The sequence below is a fragment of the Bos mutus genome, chromosome 8 (genome assembly GCF_027580195.1).
Source record: "Bos mutus isolate GX-2022 chromosome 8, NWIPB_WYAK_1.1, whole genome shotgun sequence".
Taxonomy (NCBI): Eukaryota; Metazoa; Chordata; class Mammalia; order Artiodactyla; family Bovidae; genus Bos; species Bos mutus.
Genome location: NC_091624.1, coordinates 70,346,459 through 70,371,827, shown reverse-complemented (window position 1 = coordinate 70,371,827; position 25,369 = coordinate 70,346,459). Strand labels below are relative to the sequence as shown.

Here is a 25,369-nt window from a genome sequence, read left to right as displayed (position 1 = left end):
AAAGGAAGCAAAGGCAAGACTTCTGTAAAGGATTGAATCCTGTTTTGTGTCTGGCAATACTGGCTTTTTTTGTGTACTTTGGTTTTCTTGCTCAATTTCCCCTGCTTGTCCCTATCTAACCAGACCGAGAGGACACACGGAGCTATTTCACCTTCTTAAATAAAGGGTATGTATACATATATATGTGTGTGTGTGTATGTGTATACATACATACATATATATATATATTCAAATTTATTTGGGGCTGTGCTGGGTCTTCTTTGCCGCACAGCGGTTTTTTCTCTCGTTGTGGTCGTGGGCTTCTCCTCGCGCTGCCTTCTTTTGTGGAGCAGGGGCTCTAGGGCACACAGGCGTTAGTAGTTGTGGCACACCGGTTTAGTTGTCCCCCGCCCCGCCCCGCCCCGCCCATGTGGAATCTTCCCAGACCAGGGATTCAACTGGTGTCTTCTGCATTGGCAGGTGGCTTCTTTACCTCTGGACCACCAGGGAAGCCCTGAGTTTATATATATTTTTAAAAGTTTTGATCTCCAGTGACTCAAACTCTGCCCATTTCAGTAGGACCAGCTCTGACTATTCTGTTGATGATATGAGAAGTAGAGGGGTCCTGCCTCGCTGCATTCCTCTTGTCTTGGTGCTCCAGGGTATTTGTCAAGGCTAACATTAGATGGGATATTTATTAGAAACTTACTGTATCCAGGGGATGGAGAGGAAAATTCCAGGTCAGAGTATACTTTACTGGGACCAGAAGATACCCAGATTGTGACTGGTCAACATGAAGGGGCTTAACTCTATGTATCGGAAGAGACTTACACACAGTTCATTTTGAACTGTATTTTGCTCACCCTTGGTTATACATTTGATACAAACTGCAGCAGCCACACTTGTGTTGCCTGTGAAATTGAGCTGAACTCTGCTTTATGCCATTAGTAGTAAAGATGCATGCAAGGCATTAAGGGGTGATGGTAAAAGAGGCGTGTGGCAATTCCAATAATCTCAGGGTTCTGAAAGACCATGTGATAGTGAGCTACGTCACTGACAGGAGAGAAAAGGTGGTAGAGGGGATGCATGGAAGAAATATGAAAAGGTACAACGTTAACATAGTTATGCGGCTTTTAATATTTTATTAATACTCAGAGCTAAATATATATACTATAAGATGAACACTGCTGCTGCTGCTGCTAAGTCTTTTCAGTCGTGTCCGACTTTGTGCGACCCCATAGATGGCAGCCCACCAGGCTCCCCCATCCCAGGCAAGAATACTGGAGTGGGTTGCCATTTCCTTCTCCAATGCATGAAAGTGAAAAGTGAAACTGAAGTCGCTCAGTTGTGAACACTAATATGGTATAATAAGATTTACCTCTGACAAATACATTATACTTTCTATATCTCCAAAAGATATAAACAAACTGTTGGTGAACTTAGCTGCGGCTCTATGTGCAATCCTGCGGCTCTCTTGTTGAATCCAAAGGAAGCATAACTTTCACTGGATGTGTCACTTGAGCAAATCTCAGTACCTCACTGTGCCTGCCTTCTGACCTACAAACGGAACACAAAACCAGCTCACATAAAGTCAGAGTGCTCTGTGGCCTCACGGGCCAGCTCTCTGCAAAGTGCTGATTACTGGAAGGATGGGTTGTAAGGAAGAGTGAATTTGATGAACATAGAAAGTAACCAAATAACCAGAGATGAATTTTTCATGAGTGAAGACAGGTATAGTTGAGCTAGATAGGCTCAGGGAGGTTGATGCTGCTGGATTCAGAGCCTTCAGGTAAATGCACAGGCAACCCCATTCCTGCTATCCACCATATTCATTCATTTGTTGAAGCAACACGCACTGAGCATCCCTGGGTAGCAGGTACTGTGCTAGGCAGTGGGTATGCAGAGATGCTTCTTGGGTGAAGCTCAGGATCTGGTGGGGAGGCAAAGAAACTGCCATGATTGTAATACCCTATGCATAGCACACGCTTAGGCTTCAAGGTGTTGTAAGGTTAAAAGGAGAGAGTAGCTAATATGACTGGCATAGAAGGGAATCAGAAAAGGCTTTCCAGAGCACTTGTCTCTGAGCTGAAATCATATTTTTACCAAACAATTCCAGTTTTCTTTACTAATGGTCACATGATAGGATTGTACTTTCTGGCTCCCATAGAGTCAGGTGGGGCTGAAAGACCACTTTTGGCCAGTTTTTTGTGAGCAGAAGTTCTAAAGTGCCACTTCTGGCCTGGAGCATTTGATGGGACTTGCATGAGACCTTCTCTTTTGATCTGCATGCTGACCAGAAGTGCTCAAGAAGTGGCTGCTCCATGAGCCTGGTCTCTGAATGACTAGATTGAGTAGTTCTCTGCTGTCTGCATGTCTCTGGCCATGGTCATATAGAGTAGAGGTCAGTAAATGGCCAGTGACCTGTTTTTGGATGACCTTTGAATAAGAATGGTTTTTACATTTTAACAAAGAGTTATACAAAAAAATGTAGAAGAAAATGTATAGCATATATATTTAGCTCTGAGTATTAATAAAATATTAAAATGCAAGAGATTGCACATTGCTCCCAAAGTGTTAAAATATTTACCATCTGAGTCTTTTGAGAAAAAACTGGCTACCTCCTGACACCGAGTGAGAAGTAAACCTTTGTTGTCTTTATTTAGTGAGCTTTTCTTACCTCAGCATGACCTCTTGTTAGCTTGAGTGGTACTCTGGGTGAAGGAAGACCCTGGTGCATGGAGGGAACAAAGGCAAAGAACATCAAGTGCTGAAGGAAATTCAAGGGCTTCTGAATAGTTCTATGTTGGGGGTCCAGTTGGCTAACAGCGAGAAGTAAGGCTAAGGAAGAAAAGCAGGGACTGGATTATGAAAATGTGTATGTAATGCCAACACTTTTTTTTTTTTTTTTGCCTTAAAAGTATCTTTTTATTTTTAAAAATGTGTTTGTTTGGGCTGTACCGGATCTTAGTTGTGGTGTGTGGAATCTTTAGTATGAGGCATGTAGGATCTAGTTCCCTGACCAGAGATTGAACCCTGATCCCTACATTGGGAGCACAGAGTCTTAACCACTGGACCACTAGGGTAGTTCCCCCAAAATCTCTCTTTTTTTTTTTTTTCAATTAAAGTGTAGTTGATTTTGGAGAAGGAAATGGCAGCCCAATCCAGTATTCTTGCCTAGGAAATCCTATGGACAGAGGAGTGTGGTGGGCTACAGTCCATGTCACAAAGAGTTGGACACAACTGAGTGACTGAGCACACACACATAGTTATTATAATGCTGTTTTAGTTTTAGGTTTACAGCAAAGTGATTCAGTTATGCATATATATATGTGAATACATGGATATTCTTTTTCAGATTCTTTTCCATTATAAGTTGTTATAAGATATTAATTAAATATAGTTCTCTGTGCTGTATTATAGGCCCTTGCACATCTATTTTTTTATATAGCAATGCATATCTATTCATTCCACACTCCTGATTTACTTATGCCCTTTACTTATGCCCCAGCCCCTTTCATGCCAACATTTTTGACTTGACCCTGTAGGCCATGGTGAGGACTTGGGATGGATTTTTTTTTTCCCCCATTTAAAAAAAAAAAAATTCTTTAAGTTATACAATTTACTGTGGAGCAATTATAAAATATAGAGAAAAACTACTTTTAAAATATACTTTCAGAACCCGGAGGTACTGTTAACATGTCTATTTCTTTTCTTTTAAAAACATTTTTAGTTATATCCTCAGGTCACAGGATTGTATTGACATTATTATAATTGGTTCAATTGTGCTTGTTTTTACTTGTTGATTTTACTTTTGCAAAACCAAAGACCAGTATTTGTGAGCCCAGTACTGCCTCCAAGAAATAGAATATTGACAGTAACAGACATCTATCCAGGTATGTCCCCATCTCATAAGCCTTCTCCCTGGAGTGAAACCACTATCGTGATAGATTGTGATGCGATTCTGGACATTCAGTGTGTTTTAGAAAGTTCACTCTGGTGTGAAGTGGTCTGTTGAGTGACTCCTTTGGGAAGCAGGGTAGAATAAGACTAGAGGAAGAACAGTTAGAGGCTCTGGTAGTAAGGGAAGACACGGAGAAAAGACAAGAAAAAGCTATTACTTGCAGTCAGAAATACTTGCATAATTCTTTCATGCGATTCACACCCCCCTCCCCAGCTCTCTGAACGTAGCTTTTAGAACAGTATTTTCCAGGCATGATCAATCCATAAGAATCCCTGGCAATGTGTGTTAAATGTGTAGATTCTCAGGCCCCTCTCTCGGAGACCCTGACTCCATAGATCCAGTATGGAGCCCAAGAAGCTGCATGTGTAACCTTGCTCCAGGCGACTCTTAGGATCAGCAATGATTAAGAAACCTTCCTAGAGAGTGTCTTCTTCAATGCAAGTCTTAACTGCCAAGTAGTTTTACCTCTCTCACACCTGTATGTATACTGCTACTGCTACTGCTAAGTCGCTTCAGTCATGTCCAACTCTGCGCGACCCCAGAGACGGCAGCCCACCAGGCTCCCCCGTCCCTGGGATCCTCCAGGCAAGAACACCTGTATGTATAGATTTGACCAGTTTTCCCATGGATGGTGGGTTAGGGCCAACAGGCAATGGGAAGGTTAGTGTTGGGTTTTTCTTTTACTTCAAACCCTGGAAACTAATAAATACAGGTCATCTTCAAGCCCTCTTGCTAGACTGAAGCCCTGATTACTGTGTTTTCTACCTCATAGCCTCACCATAGGAAGTAAGAAGTGAAATGAATTGTCCCTTTTGGAGCATTCTCCTTCTAAAGTATTCTGATGGTAACTTTGCAGACCTCCACCGCGCCATTTTCTAATTGTGTGGAGGCCAGTGAATTAAATGGAACTCACCCCTCTTTAGGCTTCCAAGTAGGATCTGCTGGTTTTAAACCAATGGCTTATAAATTTTAGCTTTCGTGAGAGTCACCCGGAGGACTGGTTAAAACACGAATTGCTAGGCTCCATCCCAGAATTTGTGATTCAGCCTGTCTGGGGTAGAGCCAGAGCATTAGCCTTTCTAAAAAGTCCCCCAGTAATATGTCACTGGTCAGAACCATCACTCGAAATCCATCAGCATAACTGCCCTCTTCAGCTTCTGCTAAGTCACTTCAGTCCTGTTCGACTCTGTGCGACCCCATAGACGGTAGCCCACCAGGCTTCCCCGTCCCTGGGATTCTCCAGTCAAGAACACTGGAGTGGGTTGCCATTTTCTTCTTCAATGCATGAAAGTGAAAAGTGAAAGTGAAGTCGCTCAGTTGTGTCCGACCCTCAGCGACCCCATGGACTGCAGCCTACCAGGCTCCTCTGTCCATGGGATTTTCCAGGCAAGAGTACTGGAGCGCGTTGCCATTGCCTTCTCTGCCCTCTTCAGCTACTGTTATCAATTCAAGGGCCTCAAGGAGTCATCCTCTAGCCTTCTGGCCACTCTGATTGGATGCTTCAGCCCTAAACACGTTACTCTAGGCAATCCAGTTATAATGAAGCTCAGGATTTTTGCTTGATTAGAGAGGCACTCTTTTTTTTTTTTTTTTACCAACTTATTTTCTTAAACCTTTCCCCAATATTGTTATTTCTGTTATTTTTAACTTTTATTTTATATTACAACATAGTTGATTAACAATGTTGTGTTAGTTTCAGGTATATAGCAAAGTGATTCAGTTATTCATGTACATATATCTATTCTCTTTCAAATTCTTTTCCCTTTAGGTTATTACAGAATATTAAGCAGAGTTCCCTGTGCTATACAGTAGGTTCTTGTTGGTTATCTGTTCTAAATAAAGCAATGTGTACATGTCAATCCTAAACTCCCAATCTATCCATCCCCCTCACCCTTCCCTCTAGTAACCACAAGTTCATTCTCTAAGTCTGTGAGTCTGTTTCTGTCTTGTTAAAAGTTCATTTGTATCATTTTTTAAAAGATTCTATGTGTAAGTGATATCATATGATATTTGTCTTTTTCTGTCTAGTTACTTCACTTAGTACGATAATCTGTAGGTCTGTCCCTGTTGCTGCAAATGGAATTATTTCATTTTTAATGGCTGGGTAATATTCCATTGGATATACATGTTCCAGGTTTTCTTCATCCATTTATTTGTTGATGCACATTTAAGTTGCTTCCATGTCTCAGCTATTGTAAATAGTGCTGTAATGAACACTAGGGTGCATGTAATCTTTTTCTGATATATGCCCAGGAAGTAGGATTGCTGGGTCATACAGTAGCTCTGCTGCTGCTGCTGCTAAGTCGCTTCAGTCGTGTCCGACTCTGTGCGACCCTATAGACGGCAGCCCACCAGGCTCCCCTGTCCCTGGGATTCTCCAGGCAAGAACACTGGAGTGGGTTGCCATTGCCTTCTCATGGTAGCTCTATTGTTAGTTTTTTAAGGATCCTCTATACTATTCCATATTGGGTGTACCAATTTACATTCCCACCAACAGTATAGGATGGTTCCCTTTTCTCCACACTCTCTCCAGCACTTACTGTTTGTAGAGTTTTTGATGATGGTCATTCTGACTGGTGTGCAGAGATATTTCATTGTAGTTTTGATTTGCACTTGTCTTATAATTAGTGATATTGAGAATCTTTTCATGTGCCTCTTGGCCACCTGTATGTCTTCTTTGGAGAAATGTGTTTCTAGGCCTTCTGCCCATTTTTTGATTGGGTTATTTGTTTTTTTGACACAGCCACATGAACTGCTTGTAAATTTAGGGTACTAATCCCTTGTTGATTGCATCTTTGCAAATATTTTCTCCCATTCTGTGGGTTGTCTTTTCATTTTGTTTATGGTTTCCTTTGCTGTACAAAAGCTTTTGTGTGTAATAAAGTCCCATTGGTTTTTTTTTTTTTTCTATTTCCATTACTCTAGAGATGGCTCAAAAAAAATATTGCTATAATTTATGTCAGAGTGTCCTGCCTGTGTTTTCCTCTAAGAGTTTTATAGTATTTGATCTAACATTAATGTCTTTAACCCATTTTGAGTTTATTTTTGTGTATGGTGTTAAAGAATTTTTAATCTCATTTTTTACATGTAGCTCTCTAGTTTTTCCAGCACCATTTATTGAAGAGACTTGTCTTTTCTCCATTGTATAGTTTTGCCTCATTGTTGTAGATAAATTGACCATAGGCGTGTGGGTTTATTTCTGGGCTTTCTATCCTATTCCATGGATCTATATTTCTGTTTTTGTGTCAGTACCTTACTGTTTTGGTAACTGTAATTTTGTAGCATAGTCTGAAGTCGGTGAACCTGATTCCTCCACCTCCATTTTTCTTTCTTAAGACTGCTTTGGATATTTGGGCTCTTTTGTGTTTTTCATACAAAATTTAATATATTTTTTTGTTCTAGATCTGGAAAAATGCCCAGACTTGATAGGGGTAACTTGATAGGGGTTGCATTTAATCTGTAGATTGCCTTGGGTAGTATAGTCATTTTGACAGTATTGACTCTTTCAGTCAAGAACATGGTATATCTTTCCATCTGTTTGTGTCATCTTCGATTTCTTTCATAACCACCTTATTGTTTTCAGAGTACTGATCTTTTGCTTCCTTAGGTAGGTTTATTCCTAGACATTTTATTCTTTTTGATGCAATGGTAAATGGGGTTTTTTCCTTAATTTCTCTTTCTGATACCTAATTTTTCTTTTCTTTTCTTTTTTTTATTTATTTTTTTTATTTTACTTTTTAACTTTACAATATTGTATTGGTTTTGTCGTATATCAACATGAATCTGCCACAGGTATACATGTGTTCCCAATCTTGAACCCTCCTCCCTCCTCCCTCCCTGTACCATCCCTCTGGATCATCCCAGTGCACCAGCCCCAAGCATCCAGTACCATGCATTGAACCTGGACTGGCGACTCGTTTCATATATGATATTATACATGTTTCAATGCCATTCTCCCAAATCATCCCACCCTCTCCCTCTCCCACAGAGTCCAAAAGACTGTTCTATACATCAGTGTCTCTTTTGCTGTCTCATATACAGGGTTATTGTTACCATCTTTCTAAATTCCATATATATGCGTTAGTATACTATATTGGTGTTTTTCTTTCTGGCTTACTTCACTCTGTATAATAGGCTCCAGTTTCATCCACCTCATTAGAACTGAGTCAAATGTATTCTTTTTAATGGCTGAGTAATACTCCATTGTGTATATGTACCACAGCTTTCTTATCCATTCATCTGCTGATGGACATCTAGGTTGCTTCTATGTCCTGGCTATTATAAACAGTGCTGCGATGAACACTGGGGTACACGTGTCTCTTTCAATTCTGGTTTCCTTGGTGTGTATGCCCAGCAGTGGGATTGCTGGGTCATAACGCAGTTCTATTTCCAGTTTTTTTTTAAGGAATCTCCACACTGTTCTCCATAGTGGCCGTACTAGTTTGCCTTCCCACCAACACTGTAAGAGAGTTCCCTTTTCTCCACACCCTCTCCAGCATTTATTGCTTGTAGACTTTTGGATCGCAGCCATTCTGACTGGTGTGAAATGGTACCTCATAGTGGTTTTGATTTGCATTTCTCTGATAATGAGTGATGTTGAGCATCTTTTCATGTGTTTGTTAGCCATCTGTATGTCTTCTTTGGAGAAATGTCTATTTAGTTCTTTGGCCCATTTTTTGATTGGGTCATTTATTTTTCTGGAATTGAGCTGTAGGAGTTGCTTGTATATTTTTGAGATTAGTTGTTTGTCAGTTACTTCATTTGCTATTATTTTCTCCCATTCTGAAGGCTGTCTTTTCACCTTGCTTATAGTTTCCTTTGTTGTGCAGAACCTTTTAAGTTTAATTATGTCCCATTTGTTTATTTTTGCTTTTATTTCCAATATTCTGGGAGGTGGTTCATAGAGGATCCTGCTGTGATGTATGTCAGAGAGTGTTTTGCCTACGCTCTCCTCTAGGAGTTTTATAGTTTCTGGTCTTACATTTATATCTGTAATCCATTTTGAGTTTATTTTTGTGTATGGTGTTAGAAAGTGTTCTAGTTTAATTCTTTTACAAGTGGTTGACCAGTTTTCCCAGCACCACTTGTTAAAGAGATTGTCTTTAATCCATTGTATATTCTTGCCTCCTTTGTCAAAGATAAGGTGTCCATATGTACGTGGATTTATCTCTGGGCTTTCTATTTTGTTCCATTGATCAATATTTCTGTCTTTGTGCCAGTACCATACTGTCTCAATGACTGTGGCTTTGTAGTAGAGCCTGAAGTCAGGCAGGTAGATTCCTCCAGTTCCATTCTTCTTTCTCAAGATAGCTTTGGCTATTCGAGGTTTTTTGTATTTCCATACAAATTGTGAAATTATTTGTTCTAGCTCTGTGAAGAGTACCGTTGGTAGCTTGATAGGGGTTGTGTTGAATCTATAAATTGCTTTGAGTAGTATACTCATTTTCACTGTATTGATTCTTCCGGTCCATGAACATGGTATATTTCTCCATCTATTAGTGTTCTTTGATTTCTTTCACCACTGTTTTATAGTTTTCTATATATAGGTCTTTAGTTTCTTTAGGTAGATATATTCCTAAGTATTTTATTCTTTTCATTGCAATGGTGAATGGAATTTTTTCCTTAATTTCTTTATTTTCTCATTATTAGTGTATAGGACTGCAAGGGATTTCTGTGTGTTGATTTTATATCCTGCAACTTTACTATATTCATTGATTAGTTCTAGTAATTTTCTGGTGAAGTCTTTAGGGTTTTCTATGTAGAGGATCATGTCATCTGCAAACAGTGAGAATTTGACTTCTTCTTTTCCAATTTGGATTCCTTTTATTTCTTTTTCTGCTCTGATTGCTGTGGCCAAAACTTTGTTGAATAGTAATGGTGAAAGTGGGCATCCTTGTCTTGTTCCTGACTTCAGGGGAAATGCTTTCAATTTTTCACCATTGAGGATAATGTTTGCTGTGGGTTTGTCATATATAGCTTTTATTATGTTGGGGTATGTTCCTTCTATTCCTGCTTTCTGGAGAGTTTTTATCATAAACGGATGTTGAATTTTGTTAAAGGCTTTCTCTGCATCTACTGAGATAATCATATGATTTTTATTTTTCAATTTGTTAATGTGGTGTATTACATTGATTGATTTGCAGATATTGAAGAATCCTTGCATCCCTGGGATAAAGCCCACTTGGTCATGGTGTATGATCTTTTTAATGTGTTGTTGGATACTGATTGCTAGAATTTTGTTAAGGATTTTGCATCTATGTTCATCAGTGATATTGGCCTGTAGTTTTCTTTATCTGTGGCATCTTTGTCAGGTTTTGTTATTAGGGTGATGGTGGCCTCATAGAATGAGTTTGGAAGTTTACCTTCCTCTGCAATTTTCTGGAAGAGTTTTAGTAGGATAGGTGTTAGCTCTTCTCTAAATTTTTGGTAGAATTCAGCTGTGAAGCTGTCTGGACCTGGGCTTTTGTTTGCTGGAAGATTTCTGATTACAGTTCAATTTCTGTGCTTGTGATGGGTCTGTTAAGATTTTCTATTTCTTCGTGGTCGAGTTTTGGAAAGTTGTACTTTTCTAAGAATTTGTCCGTTTCTTCCATGTTGTCCATTTTATTGGCATATAATTGCTGATAGTAGTCTCTTATGATCCTTTGTATTTCTGTGTTGTCTGTTGTGATCTCTCCATTTTCATTTCTAATTTTATTGATTTAATTTTTCTCCCTTTGTTTCCTGATGAGTCTGGCTAATGGTTTGTCAATTTTATTTATCCCTTCAAAGAACCAGCTTTTGGCTTTGTTGATTTTTGCTATGGTCTCTTTTGTTTCTTTTGCATTTATTTCTGCCCTGATTTTTAAGATTTCTTTCCTTCTACCAACCCTGGGGTTCTTCATTTCTTCCTTTTCTAGTTGCTTTAGGTGTAGAGTTAGGTTATTTATTTGACTTTTTTCTTGTTTCTTGAGGTATGCCTGTATTGATATGAACTTTCCCCTTAGGACTGCTTTTACAGTGTCCCACAGGTTTGGGGTTGTTGTGTTTTCATTTTCATTCATTTCTATGCAAATTTTGATTTCTTCTGTGATTTGCTGGTTATTCAGCAGCATGTTGTTCAGCCTCCATATGTTGGAATTTTTAATACTTTTTTTCCTGTAATTGAGATCTAATCTTACCGAATTATGGTCAGAAAAGATGCTTGGAATGATTTCAATTTTTTTGAATTTACCAAGGCCAGATTTATGGCCCAGGATGTGATCTATCCTGGAGAAGGTTCCGTGTGCATGTGAGAAAAAGGTGAAATTCATTGTTTTGGGGTGAAATGTCCTATAGATATCAATTAGGTCTAACTGGTCTATTGTATCATTTAAAGTTTGTGTTTCCTTGTTAATTTTCTGTTTAGTTGATCTATCCATAGGTGTGAGTGGGGTATTAAAGTCTCCCACTATTATTGTGTTATTGTTAATTTCCCCTTTCATACTTGTTAGCATTTGTCTCACATATTGCAGTGCTCCTATGTTGGGTGCATATATATTTATAATTGTTATATCTTCTTCTTGGATTGATCCTTTGATCATTATGTAGTGATCTTCTTTGTTTCTTTTCACGGCCTTTGTTTTAAAGTCTATTTTATCTGATATTAGTATTGCTACTCCTGCTTTCTTTTGGTCTCTATTTGCATGGAAAGTCTTTTTCCAGCCCTTCACTTTCAGTCTGTATGTGTCCCCTGTTTTGAGGTGGGTCTTTTGTAGACAACATATATAGGGGTGTTGTTTTTGTATCCATTCAGCCAGTCTTTGTCTTTTGGTTGGGGCATTCAACCCATTTACATTTAAGGTAATTATTGATAAGTATGATCCCATTGCCATTTACTTTATTGTTTTGGGTTTGAATTTATACACCTTTTTTGTGTTTCCTGTCTAGAGAATATCCTTTAGCATTTGTCGGAGAACTGGTTTGGTGGTGCTGAATTCTCTCAGCTTTTGCTTGTCTGTAAAGCTTTCGATTTCTCCTTCATATTTGAATGAGATCCTTGCTGGGTACAGTAATCTGGGCTGTAGGCTATTTTCTTTCATCACTTTAAGTATGTCTTGTCTTTCCCTCCTGGCTTGAAGAGTTTCTATTGAAAGATCGGCTATTATCCTTATGGGAATTCCCTTGTGTGATATTTGTTGTTTTTCCCTTGCTGCTTTTAATATTTGTTCTTTGTGTTTGATCTTTGTTAATTTGATTAATATGTGTCTTGGGGTGTTTTGCCTTGGGTTTATCCTGTTTGGGACTCTCTGGGTTTCTTGGACTTGAGTGATTATTTCCTTCCCCATTTTAGGGAAGTTTTCAACTATTATCTCCTCAAGTATTTTCTCATGGTCTTTCTGTCTTCTTCTGCTGGGACTCCTATGATTCGAATGTTGTTGCATTTAATATTGTCCTGGAGGTCTCTGAGATTGTCCTCATTTCTTTTAATTCGTTTTTCTTTTTTCCTCTCTGATTCATTTATTTCTACCATTCTATCTTCTACTTCACTAATCCTATCTTCTGCCTCTGTTATTCTACTATTTGTTGCCTCCAGAGTGTTTTTGATCCCATTTATTGCATTATTCATTATATATTGACTCTTTTTAATTTCTTCTAGGTCCTTGTTAAACCTTCCTTGCATCTTCTCAGTCCTTGTCTCCAGGCTATTTATCTGTGATTCCATTTTGATTTCAAGATTTTGGATCCTTTTCACTATTATTATTCGGAATTCTTTATCAGATAGATTCCCCATCTCTTCCTCTTTTGTTTGGTTTCGTGGGCATTTATCCTGTTCCTTTACCTGCTGGGTATTCCTCTGTCTCTTCATCTTGTTTATATTGCTGAGTTTGGGGTGTCCTTTCTGTATTCTGGCAGTTTGTGGAGTTCTCTTTATTGTGGAGTTTCCTCGCTGTGTGTGGGTTTGTACAAGTGGCTTGTCAAGGTTTCTTGGTTAGGGAAACTTGTGTCGGTGTTCTGGTGGGTGGAGCTGGATTTCTTCTCTCTGGAGTGCAATGAAGTGTCCAGTAATGAGTTATGCAATGTCTATGGTTTTGTAGTAACTTTGGGCAATCTGTATATTGGAGCTCAGGGCTGTGTTCCTGTGTTGCTGGAGAATTTGCATGGTATGTCTTGCTCTGGAACTTGTTGGCCCTTGTGTGGTGCTTGATTTCAGTGTAGGTATGGAGGCGTTTGATGAGCTCCTGTCAATTAATGTTCCCTGGAGTCAGGAGTTCCCTGGAGTCAGGGTTTGGACTTAAGCCTTCTGCTTCCGGTTTTCAGTCTTATTTTTCCCGTAGTCTCAAAACTTCTCTTTCTATACAGCACTGTTGATAAAACATCTAGGTTAAAGATGAAAAGGTTCTCCACAGTGAGGGACACACAGAGAGGTACACAGAGTTACATGGAGAAGAGAAGAGCGAGGAGGGAATTAGAGGTGACCTGAATGAGATGAGGTGAAATCAATAGAGGAGAAAGCAGGCTAGCCAGTAATCACTTCCTTATGTGCACTCCACAACTGGACCGCTCAGAGATGTTCACGGAGTTATACAGAGAAGAGAAGAGGGAGGAAGGAGACAGAGGTGGCCAGGAGGATAAAAGGGGGGAATGAAAAGGAGAGAGACAGATCCAGCCAGTAATCAGTTCCCTAAGTGTTCTTTACTGTCTGGAACACACAGAAATTCACAGAGTTGGGTAGAGCAGAGAGTGGTTAGGGAGGAGACCCAGGTGACCTGGTGGAGCAAATGGAGAGTCCAAAGAGGGAGAGAGCAGTCAAGCCAGTAATCTCGCTCCCAAGTAAAAATGGGTACTGAAGATTGGGTTCTTAAAGGTACAAAATTGATAACAAATACCAGAAATCAAAAATTAAAAATCTAGAGTAGAGTTTGGAATTTCAAAAATACAATGTTAAAGAAAAGAAGAAGAAAAAGAAAGAGAAAAAAAAAGTCACAAAAATTAAAAAAAAATATAGGTACAAAATTGATAACAAATACCAAAAAGCAAAAATTAAAAATCTAGAGTAGAGTTTGGAATTTCAGAAATACAATGTTAAAGAAAAGAAGAAAAAGAAAGAGTGAAAAAAAAGTCACAAAAATTATATATATAAAAAATATAGGTATGAAATTGATGACAAATACCAAAAAGCAAAAATTAAAAATCTAGAGTAGAGTTTGGAATTTCAAAAATACAATGTTAAAGAAAAGAAGAGAAAAGAGAGAGAGAAAAAAAACAAAGTCACAAAAATTATAAAAATATATATATGAAGTTTGCTTTTAAAAAAATAGGGTCTTTTTTTTTTTTTTTTTTTTTTTTTGCAAAGTAATAGCGGAGAAGGCAATGGCACCCCACTCCAGTACTCTTGCCTGAAAAATCCCATGGATGGAGGAGCCTGGTGGGCTGCAGTCCATGGGGTCGCTAAGAGTCAGACACGACTGAGCTACTTCACTTTCACTTTTCACTTTCATGCATCGGAGAAGGAAATGGCAACCCACTCCATGTTCTTGCCTGGAGAATCCCAGGGACAGGGGAGCCTGGTGGGCTGCCATCTATGGGGTCGCACAGAGTCGGACATGACTGAGGTGACTTAGCAGTAGTAGCAGTAGGTTATAAAAGTGAAAATTAAAGGATTAATAGAGGACTTAAATTTTTTTTTTTAAATTAAAAAAAAAAAGAATGATCGTAAAAATAGTAAAAATATATCTAGGACTTTCTCTGGTGTTGTTTTGGGTATTGTGGGGTCAGTTCATTTTTGGCTGGTTCCTTGGTCCAGCTTATATCTCTCAAGATCTATAGGCCCCTTCCTATGTAGTCGGTACTAATGACAGGGTTCTACTCTATTGCACCTGTCGCTTCCAAGGCGGTTCCCTCTGTTTTAGCTTCTTCTGTTTGCTGGTCTCTTCAGTGTCTGATTTCTGCCCTGACACAAAGCAGGGCGGGTGGGGGTGGGGAGGTAGACACTTTTTTTTTTTTTTTTAGGCTCACTTGTTCAGTCGTGCTGTGGGGAGGGAGGGACACTGCAAACAAATAACACTGGCGTGTGCTCGCAGTGCCTCAGCCGCACTGGGCCTGCCCCCGCTCACGGCATGTGTACCCTCCTGCCCACACTGCTCAGGCTCTAGGTTGCTCTGCTGGGAACCATCCGAGGCTGGCCCTGGGCTGCTTGCACCTCCCAGGTCTAAGCTGCTCAGGTTCAGGCACTCAGGTAGTCCTCAGAGGCTCAGACTCAGTTGCGCCTGCGTTTTGTGCCCTTCCCAGGTCTGAGCAGCTCAGGTGACGAGATGTTTGGCGAGCGTGGTCGCTGTGACTTATCGCCTCCCTGCCGCTTGGTTTTCTGGGTGTACAACCAGCGCACCATCTCAGGCAGATGTTGACCGTCCAGAACCCCAAGAAGTCTTAGTTAGCAAAGAAGCCTGCTTACAGTTTTGTAGATAATGTCTCTCTGGGGCTGCGATTGCCCTCTTCCGGCTCTGGCTGCCTGTCACCGGAGGGGGTTGGTCTGTAGCCGGCTATCTTTGTTCAGTCCTTTGTTCCGTTCGCCGGCCTGGCGGTGTCTTAGGTTAGGGCTGGCTTTTTGTGTAGTAGTTATCCCACAGTCTGGTTTGCCAGCCCAAGTTAGTTCGCTCAGATAGCGCTCGGGGCATTCAGGCCAGATCCTTACTCTAAGCGATACAGCCCGCGCCTCCCTGCCCAGCCCCCACTTGCTAGTGGTGGGTGCAGGTGTCTGCGATGCTTCTCCGCTGGGGGAGTTACCGTTGGACTCGTAATCTGTGGGTTTTAATTGTTTATTTATTTTTCCTCCCTGTTATGTTGCCCTCTGTGCTTCGAAGGCTTGGCACAGAATTGGCAGTGAGAGTGTTTCCTGGTGTTTGGAAACTTCTCTCTTTTTAAGACTCCCTTCCCAGGACGGAGCTCCGTCCCTCCCTCTTTTGTCTCTTTTTTTGTCTTTTATATTTTTTCCTACCTCCTTTTGAAGACAATGGGCTGCTTTTCTGGGTGCCTGATGTCCTCTGCTGGCTTTCAGAAGTTGTTTTGTGGAATTTACTTGGCGTTTAAATGTTCTTTTGATGAATTTGTGGGAGAGAAAGTGGTCTCCCCATCCTATTCCTCTGCCATCTTAGCTCCTCCCCCCGCTAATTTTTAGTGTATAGAAATGCGACAGAGTTCTATGTATTAATTTTGTATTCTGCAACTTTACCAAATTCATTGATGAGCTTCAGTAGGTTTCTAGAAGCATCTTTAAGATTTTGATGAGAGAGTTGGACCATAAAGAAGGCTGAGCGCCAAAGAATTGATGCTTTAAAATTGTGCTGCTGAAGAAGACGTTTGAGAGTCCCTTGGACTGCAAGGAGATCAAACCAGTCAATCCTAAAGGAAATCAACCCTGAGTACCCTTTGGAAGGATTGATGCTAAAGCTGAAGCTCAATACTTTGGCCATCTTACGCAAACAGCTGACTCATTGGAAGAGACCTTGATGGTGGGAAAGACTGAAGGCAAAAGAAGAAGGGGGCAGTAGAGGACGAGATAGTTAGATGACATCACTGACTCAGTGGACATGAATTTGAGCTACTCTGGGAGACAGCGAAGGCCAGGGAGGCCTGGCATGCTCAGTCCATGGCGTTGCCAAAAGTTGGTCATGATTTGGCAACTAAACAACAACATCAGCAGCAATATACAGTATCATGTCATCTGCAAACAGTGACAATTTTACTTCTTTTCCAATTTGGATAAATTTTATTTCTTTTTCTTCTCTAATTGCTGAGGCTAGGGCTTCCAAAACTATGTTGAATAAAAGTGGCAAGAGTGGACATCCTTGTCTTGTTCCTGATCTTAGAGGAAATGCTTTCAACTTTTCACCATTGACTACGATGTTAGCTGTAGGTTTGTCATGTATTGTCTTTGTTAAGGTATGGTAAGGTATATGCTGAGGTATATTTCCTCTATCGAAAGGAACTCTTTTATAAGCAATGGACATTAAACCAGTAGCCATTGTGCCACTGTAGCCATTGTGCCACTGTGAAGAAGCCAATTGGAAGAACAACTGACTCATGGAGAAGACGAAGCTGAGAGCATCAGGGGAACAGCACCCAAACTGGAGCTGGAGCCCAGGTGTGGTTCTCTTGAAAGCTTTCATTCTGTAGGGATTTCACTTACCTTGGCCCATAAATTCCCTTTGTTGCCTAAGCCAGTTTGGATTAAATTTTGTGTTGTTAACAAGTAACTAGTTGATAGAGGTGCCCTCTTGAGGGAAGTAGCATGCATATGCTGTACATACTGGGCAAAACTCTGCCTGTGGACATATTTCCAGTGGAAATAACATGTTCACCTCTCTTGATGGGGTTTTGGGAGAGGAATGCAGGTGTCAGTAAGGACTCATCTTAAGCAACTGCTCTCTTGGACATGCTGACCAAGTCGCCTCCCACCTCACCTCAGCCTGAAATAAAGCACTTGATGTCAGCTAATTACAAATGAATCTTTATTGGGGTTACAATCTCATAAGAACAATTTTTTTTTTAACATTCCAAAGTCAAAGATTTTCGCAGATAGTTTTTGAAGAATTTTAGAAAGTGAAAATGTGGCCAAGTGTGGTAAAAACAGTTATGGTTTGAGAGAAACTCCAAAATGGGTTGAGTATGATGATAGGCCAGTGGTTCTCACGTGGGAACAGTTTTGCCCCAGTGAACATTTTTAAGTTGTTCTGCCTCAAGGAGAGGTACTACTGTAGTGGTTTATGGGGCTGAGCCCAGGGCTGCTGCTGCTCGCCCTACAGTGCACAGGACAGCCCTCACAACAAATAATTATCTGGCCCAAGATGTCAGTGGTGCCACAGTTGAGACATCCTGGGCTAGACTTAGGTACAGTCGGCTGATTCTGAAATGTATGAGATTTTTTTTTGCCTCAAACAGGGTAGGGGAACATTATTTGGAACTTGGACGAACCATAAAAAAGATGTTCTCTCTTTGAACAACAAAAACAAAACTTGGTTTTGTCCAGTCGATAACAACAGTGAATGCAGTATCAGAGGGCACTGTGTAGATTTACAGACCTAGGAAAAACAAACAACAGTAGAGTGCATTCAAATTGAGATAGATCAGTTCAGGCCATCCACATTCTGGCTGCATTGTGAACTATAGCTTACTCCTTGGAAGGAAAGTTATGAACAACCTGGACAGCATATTAAAAAGCAGAGACATTACTTTGTCAACAAAGGTCCGTCTAGTCAAGGCTGTGGTTTTTCCAGTGGTCATGTATGGATGTGAGAGTTGGACTATAAGGAAAGCTGAGGACCAAAGAATTGATGCTTTTGAACTGTGGTGTTGGAGAAGACTCTTGAGAGTCCCTTGGACTGCAAGGAGACCCAACTAGTCCATCCTAAAGGAGATCAGTCCTGGGTGTTCATTAGAAGGATTGATGTTGAAGCTGAAGCTCTAATATTTTGGCCACCTGATGCGAAGAGCTGACTCATTTGAAAAGTCCCTGCTGCTGGGAAAGATTGAGGGCAGGAGGAGAAGGGGATGACAGACGATGAGATAGTTGGATGGCATCCCCGACTCAATGGACATGGGTTTGGGTGGACTCAAGGAGTTGGTGATGGACAGAGGGGCCTGGCGTGCTGCAGTCCATGGGGTTGCAAAGAGTCAGACACGACTGAGCCACTGAACTGAACTGAGGTGCCCTTTACTTTGCAAAGTTTTTATTTTGCTTGTTTTTTCATTTCAGGAATGATATACTTGACCATTTCTTCTGTGATAATTAATTCCTGTGCTCTTGGTCCCAGATTTGATTGTTTTCATTTGTCGTCAGTGCAATTTACAAGAGGTTTTAGAATGTATGGTTGTAGTTTAATACTTTTACAGTTGAAGTGTTTTGGAAAACAGGGGCTATGTGGTCCCTAGTGTGCTAGTTAAGTAGAGATGCTTATTAGAACATAAGAATTTTAACCTGCAAGTTACAACTAATCAGTCAGTGAGTTGTAAAGTATGTACTGTTCCACCATGATTAATTCCATTTTCAAACTTTTAGGGGCTTTGTGGAAGTGGATAGTTAATATATCTAATTTTTTTTTGCTTGGCTATGTGTGTAGTTTAAATTTGTATTATATTGCTGCTTGAATTTCTTGAAGGACTGAGTTTCTAAATGGGTATGCCACCTGGCTCTTCAAGAAGGTTTTGTCCTAGTGTTTCTAAATCGTTTTAGAAAGATGTTTGTGAGGAGTTTGAATGCTGATGGCTGCATCTGGAGTATGGAGGGAATCCTTGGTTTTCAAGCCCACTTGTAGGGTTCTATGGTGGTTTGGAGGAGGTACAAGTAATTCTGGGCTCTTGAAGGATGGGGTGGCTTAATGTGGGAGTAGATACCAGAGGGGTAGCCAAGTACAATTGAGGAAGGTATTTGTGTATCATTTGAATTTGTATCCCATAAGCAGTTAGGGATACTAATCCAAACCATTCAGGGCTTTGGATTAAGAAATGATGGGATCAGATATTTGTCTTCAGAAATATGATTACTTGAGAAGGTGACCATGTCTGTTTAGTATCTAGAGATAACCCTATGTGGTCCCTGTAAGCCTTTGTGCATTAAATGGGTGCAGGGAGGCAGTGTAGGTTAACAGTAATGAGAGAATATGCTGGAGCCAGTCTTCCTGGGTTCAAATCCTGGCTCAGGCACTTACTAGCTGTGAAATTTTGGGTAAGACATTTAACCTCTCTCTCTGCACCAGTTTTTTTTCACCTGAAAAATGGGGATAACAAGTACACTCCGTATAAGAATTCAGTGCATTCATACAAGTAAAACAGTTAGAAATGTGCCTGGCATATAATAAATGCTCAGGAATTATTATCCACCATTGTTAATAGTGATAACTTTTATTGCTGTTGTTATCAGTAGCGCCTGTGTAAAAGAGAGGCAAAGGGGTTACAGGTGCAGGCCCAGGATTGGGACAGTGGAAGGCAGTGGTTCTGGACCCTGTCTGCACGCTAAAAATCCCCTGGAGAACTTTTAAGAATATCAACCCCGGAGTCCTACTTGAGATCAATTCAACAATAGTGTCTGGAAACAGGGCCTGGGCGTGAGCATTTTTAAAGCTGCCCGAGTGATTTGCATTCTAATTATAACTCACTTGGTGTCCTGCCCATGGGAGACAGAGGGAAAGCTGGGTGCGGAAATTTGAGTGGAAAGCACCACGAGGGAGACAGGGATGTCCTGGTGGCTGCTGCAGAGGAAACACAAGCAAATCCCCTGCCAGCATTCCAGAACAGCCTCCCTTCCTCACCCCGTGTGTGCTGCCCCTGGCCTGGCCTCCCACGTTCAGCTAGATTTGTCAGCTGTAAGAGAGCCAAGGACCATGGGAGGTCAGAAGCACTGCGCAGCCAGACTGCTAGGACCCCAGCTGGCATCTACCTATCAGTGATGGATTATGGATTACCTCCAGCCTCATGCCTTCACGCGTCAGCCTCCCAACAAGGACTTGCCGAGCACCTTCTGGAGCCCAGTTGCGTGCCAGGTGACTGGAGGGCAGAAACCAGATAGTGATGTGGCTGCCACTGGGGAGTGAGTTGCTATTGTGTTGTTTGCCTTTTCTACAGGAGCCAAAATTCAGGCTTGTTAAGTGGTAATTGACAGTCCTTTCTTCTAAGGAAGTTTCTCTTGGGTTTGCTGCCAATAGGAAGTGTATTATTCCTCCAAGCACTAGAGCATTCATTTATCGAGTGCCCACTCAATTATGAGGCACGACAGAGTTTGCCATCTAAGAGAGGAAAGACCACTTAATGATTCCTAAAGTCAGAAGTCTGGAATAAATGAATAGACAGATCAAAGAGTTAAGGGGAATCCATTGTAATTGGACAGGCACTTTAAGCAAGAGCTGGGTCTTCCACTGAAATCTTAAAGGAGCCTTTGAATAAGTTGTGTGGCAGAGAAAGTATCTTTTTGAACATTAAGCTACAGTGATTTCAACTGACCATCTCATAGGATAAAATGTGAGGGTTGTGGTTTTGTGCTAAACCATGGTGGGAACACACACGAGCTCTGGTAGAAACTGGAATTCCATTGTGAGATCTTAAGCATTATTTCCCCTACCCCAAGAGAAATGGAATTAGAATATGTTTACCACAATCATTTTCTGGGGGCTGATTGTTTTACTGGATGGACAGTTCTTCCTTGTGAGGGAAACAGAAAATCTTTACCCTTTGGGAGAGGTTTCCTTCCAGAGTTGAAGAAAGGTTCATGGTTACTGATCCAAACTGAAGGATGAGTGATGGTTAATGACCCAAATCAGACCTTGTTCCTGGGATTTGTTTGGGAAGAAGAAAATGGAAGGCCGCTTGGAAGCACAGATCAGCGGTCTGCTGGAGATAAAGTTGGGGAGGATCCCAGGAGTGGATGAGGGAGCTTGGGAAATGAGACTGGCTGAGAACTCTGTTGAATCTAATACTTCCCTTTCATCTTCCCCCCACTTCTTGGCTACATAGGTGGCATGTGGGATCTTAGTTCCCTGACCAGGGGTCAAACCCATGCCCCCTGCAGGGGAAGCACCGAGTCTTAACTGCTGGACCTCCAGGGAAGTCCCTGCCTTTCACCTTCTTCACCATAACACCCCAATGTCACCCATATCCTTCTTTCCAATCAAAACTTACTCCTTTCCTGATATAAATAGTAAACAAAAATTACAGTGCAAACAGTTGCCATGTTTGTGAAATGAAATTGAAATATAGGAACAGGTGTTTTAATCAGGTTCTTTTGGTGAAGTCCAGAAAGCGATCTCTTCTGTGAATAAGGGGCTGAAAGGTCGATGAGTCATTGTTGAGGTTTCTGTCTTGGAGTTTCCTTCACTCTCCTCTTCTGTTTGTCAGAGATTCCCACAAAGAGATGAAGGGAGAAAGGGCAGGCTGACTGAGCATAAAGGCTATTATGCAAAACACTCCATAGAAAATCTCGACCGATCCCGGAAGATCTTCTCTCCCTTTTATAGTGATTCCATAGCACTTGCCTGGCTAGTGGAACAGTTTTCTGAACATGAGACAATAATAAAAAATGATGGTTATGACTTACATAGTGTGAGAAGAGTGTCTTGAAATTGTGCACTGCCTTTCTCCTGAGAAGGTTCAAAATACTCGACAAATACAACATCATTACTCCATGGGAGGAGACTGTGGACAGACTTTCAGGAGAATAATCTCTCTTCATCAGTTTGGAAGGAGCTCAAGCAGAGATCAGTGTCCTGACTCAGCTTAAGCAAGTGTCCCAGATTGGTTGAGTTCTAAATCTCCTGCAGAGAAAGATTGGTATTAATACTAAATATGGCCAGTTGAAGTCTACCTTGTGGTCCCTTGGTGAGCTCTGTGTCTCATGTTTTAAGAAGGCACACTGTAAGTTTTTCTCGTTTCTTATTCTTTTTTTGCAAGTCAGTCAGTACAGTTGCTCAGTCGTGTCTGACTCTTTGCCACCGCATGGACTGCAGTATGCCAGGCCTTCCTGTCCATCACCAACCCCTGGAGTTTACTCAAACTCATGTCTACTGAGTCAGTGATACCATCCAACCATCTCATCCTCTGTCATCCCCTTCTCCTCCTGCCTTCAGTCTTTCCCAGCATCAGGGTCTTTTCCAATGAGTGAGTTCTTCGCATTAAGTGACCAAAGTATTGGAGTTTCAGCTTCAGCATCAGTCCTTCCAATGAATATTCAGGACTGATTTCCTTTAGGATGCGCTGGTTGGATCTCCTTACTGTCCAAGGGACTCTCAAGAGGCTTCTCCAACACCACAGTTCAAAAGCATCAATTCTTTAGTGCTCAGCTTTCTTTATAGTCCAGCTCTTACATCCATACATGACTACTGGAAAAACCATAGCCTTGACTAGATGGACCTTTGTTGGTAAAGTAATGTTTCTGCTTTTTAATATGCTGTCTGCTGCTGCTGCTGCTGCTGCTGCTGCTGCTAAGTCGCTTCAGTCGTGTCCAACTCTGTGCGACCCCATAGATGGCAACCCACCAGGCTCCCCTGTCCCTGGGATTCTCCAGGCAAGAACACTGGAGTGGGTTGCTATTTCCTTCTCCAATGCATGAAAGTGAAAAGTGAAAGTGAAGTCACTCAGTCGTGTCTGACTCTTAGTGACCCCATGGACAGCAGCCTACCAGATTCTTCCATCCATGGGATTTTCCAGGCAAGAGTACTGGAGTAGGGTGCCATTGCCTTCTCCAATATACTGTCTAGGTTGGTCATAACTTTTCTTCCAAGGAGCAAGTGTCTTAATTTCATGGCTGCAGTCAACATCTGCAGTGATTTTGGAGCCCAAAAATATAAAGTCTGTCACTGTTTCCATTGTTTCCCCATCTATTTGCCATGAAGTGGTGGGACCAGATGCCATGATCTTAGTTTTCTAAATGCTGAGTTTTAAGCCAACTTTTTCACTTTCCTCTTTCACATCTAGAGGCCCTTTAGATTTTCTTCACTTTCTGCCATAAAGGTGGTGTCATCTGCATATCTGAGGTTATTGATATTTCTCCTGGCAATCTTGATTTCAACTTGTGCTTCTTCTAGCCCAGCATTTCTCATGATGTACTCTGCATGTAAGTTAAATAAGCAGGGTGAAAATATACAGCCTTGACATACTCCTTTTCCTATTTGGAACCAGTCTGTTGTTCCATGTCCAGTTCTAACTGTTGCTTCCTGAAATACATACAGATTTCTCAAGAGGCAGGTCAGGTGGTCTGGTATTCCCATCTCTTGAAGAATTTTCCACAGTTTGTTGTGATCCACGTAAAAGCTTTGGCATAGTCAATAAACCAGAAATAGATGTTTTTCTAGAACTCTCTTGCTTTTTTGATGATCCAGAGAATGTTGGCAATTTGATCTCTGGTTCCTTTGCCTTTTCTAAATCCAGCTTGAACATCTGGAAGTTCACAGTTCGTGTACTGTTGAAGCCTGGCTTGAAGAATTTTGAGCATTACTTTACTAGCATGTGAGATGAGTGCAATTGTGCAGTAGTTTGAGCGTTCTTTGGCATTGCCTTTCTTTGGGATTGGAATGAAAACTGACCTTTTCCAGTCCTGTAGCCACTGCTGAGCTTTCCAAATTTGCTGGCATATTAAGTGCAGCACTTTCACAGCATCATCTTTTAGGATTTGAAATAGCTCAACTGGAATTCTGTCACCTCCACTAGCTTTGTTCATAGTGATGCTTCCCAAGGCCCACTTGACTTCACATTCCAGGATGTCTGGCTCTAGGTGAGTGATCACAACATTGTGATTATGTGGGTCATAAAGATCTTTTTTGTACAGTTCTTCTGTGTATTCTTGCCATCTTCTTAATATCTTCTGGTTCTGTTAAGTCCATATCATTTCTGTCCTTTATTGTGCCCATCTTTGCATGAAATTTTCCCTTGGTATCTCTAATTTTCTTGAAGAGATCTCTAGTCTTTCCCATTCTATTGTTTTCCTCTATTTCTTTGCACTGACCATGAGGAAGCCTTTCTTATCTCTACTTGCTATTCTTTGGAACTCCGCATTCAAAAGGGTATATCTTTCCTTTTCTCTTTTGCCTTTAGCATCTCTTCTTTTCGTAACTATTTGTAAGTCTTCCTCAGGTAACCATTTTGTCTTTCTGCATTTCTTTTTCTTGGGGATGGTCTTCATCTTTGCCCCCTGTACAATGTCACAAACCTCCATCTGTAGTTCTTCAGGCACTCTGTGAAATCTAATCCCTTGAATCTATTTGTCAATTCCACTGTATAATTTTAAGGGATTTGATTTAGGTCATACTTGAATGATCTAGTGGTTTTCCCTACTTTCTTCAATTTAAGTCTGAATTTGGCAATAAGGAATTCATGATCTGAGCCACAGTCAGCTCCCGGTCTTGTTTTTGCTGACTGTATAGAGCTTCTCCATCTTTGGCTGCAAGAATATAATCAATCTGATTTCAGACATCACCATCTGGTGATATCCACATTAGAGTCTTCTCTTGTGTTGTTGGAAGAGGGTATTTGCTGTGATCAGTGCATTCTCTTGGTGAAACTCTATTAGCCTTTGCCCTGCTTCATTCTGTATTCCAAGGCCAAATTTGCCTATTATTCCAGGTATTTCTTTACTTCCTACTTTTGCATTCCAGTCCCCTATAATGAAAAGGACATCTTTTTTGGGTGTTACTTCTAGAAGATCTTGTAGGTCTTCATAGAATCATTCAACTTCAGCTTCTTCAAGCATTACTGGTCAGGGCATAGACTTGGATTACTGTGATATTGAATGGTTTGCCTTGGAAATGAAGAGAGATCCTTCTGTCTTTTTTGAGATTGCATCCAAATACTGCATTTCGGACTCTTTTGTTGTCTATTATGGCTACTCCATTTCTTCTAAGGGATTCTTGCCCACAGTAATTCACCCATTCCAGTCCATTTTAGTTCACTGATTCCTAAAACATCAATGTTTACTCTTGCCATCTCCTG

At 41.0% G+C, this 25,369-nt stretch overlaps 1 long non-coding RNA gene across 6 annotated transcripts in view; it reads left to right on the top strand.

The window, feature by feature from the left end:
- LOC138988907 (uncharacterized) overlaps positions 1-25,369 on the top strand; it is a 185,613-nt gene that overhangs the window by 2,343 nt on the left and 157,901 nt on the right. The gene's annotated exons all lie outside the window — the stretch shown is intronic.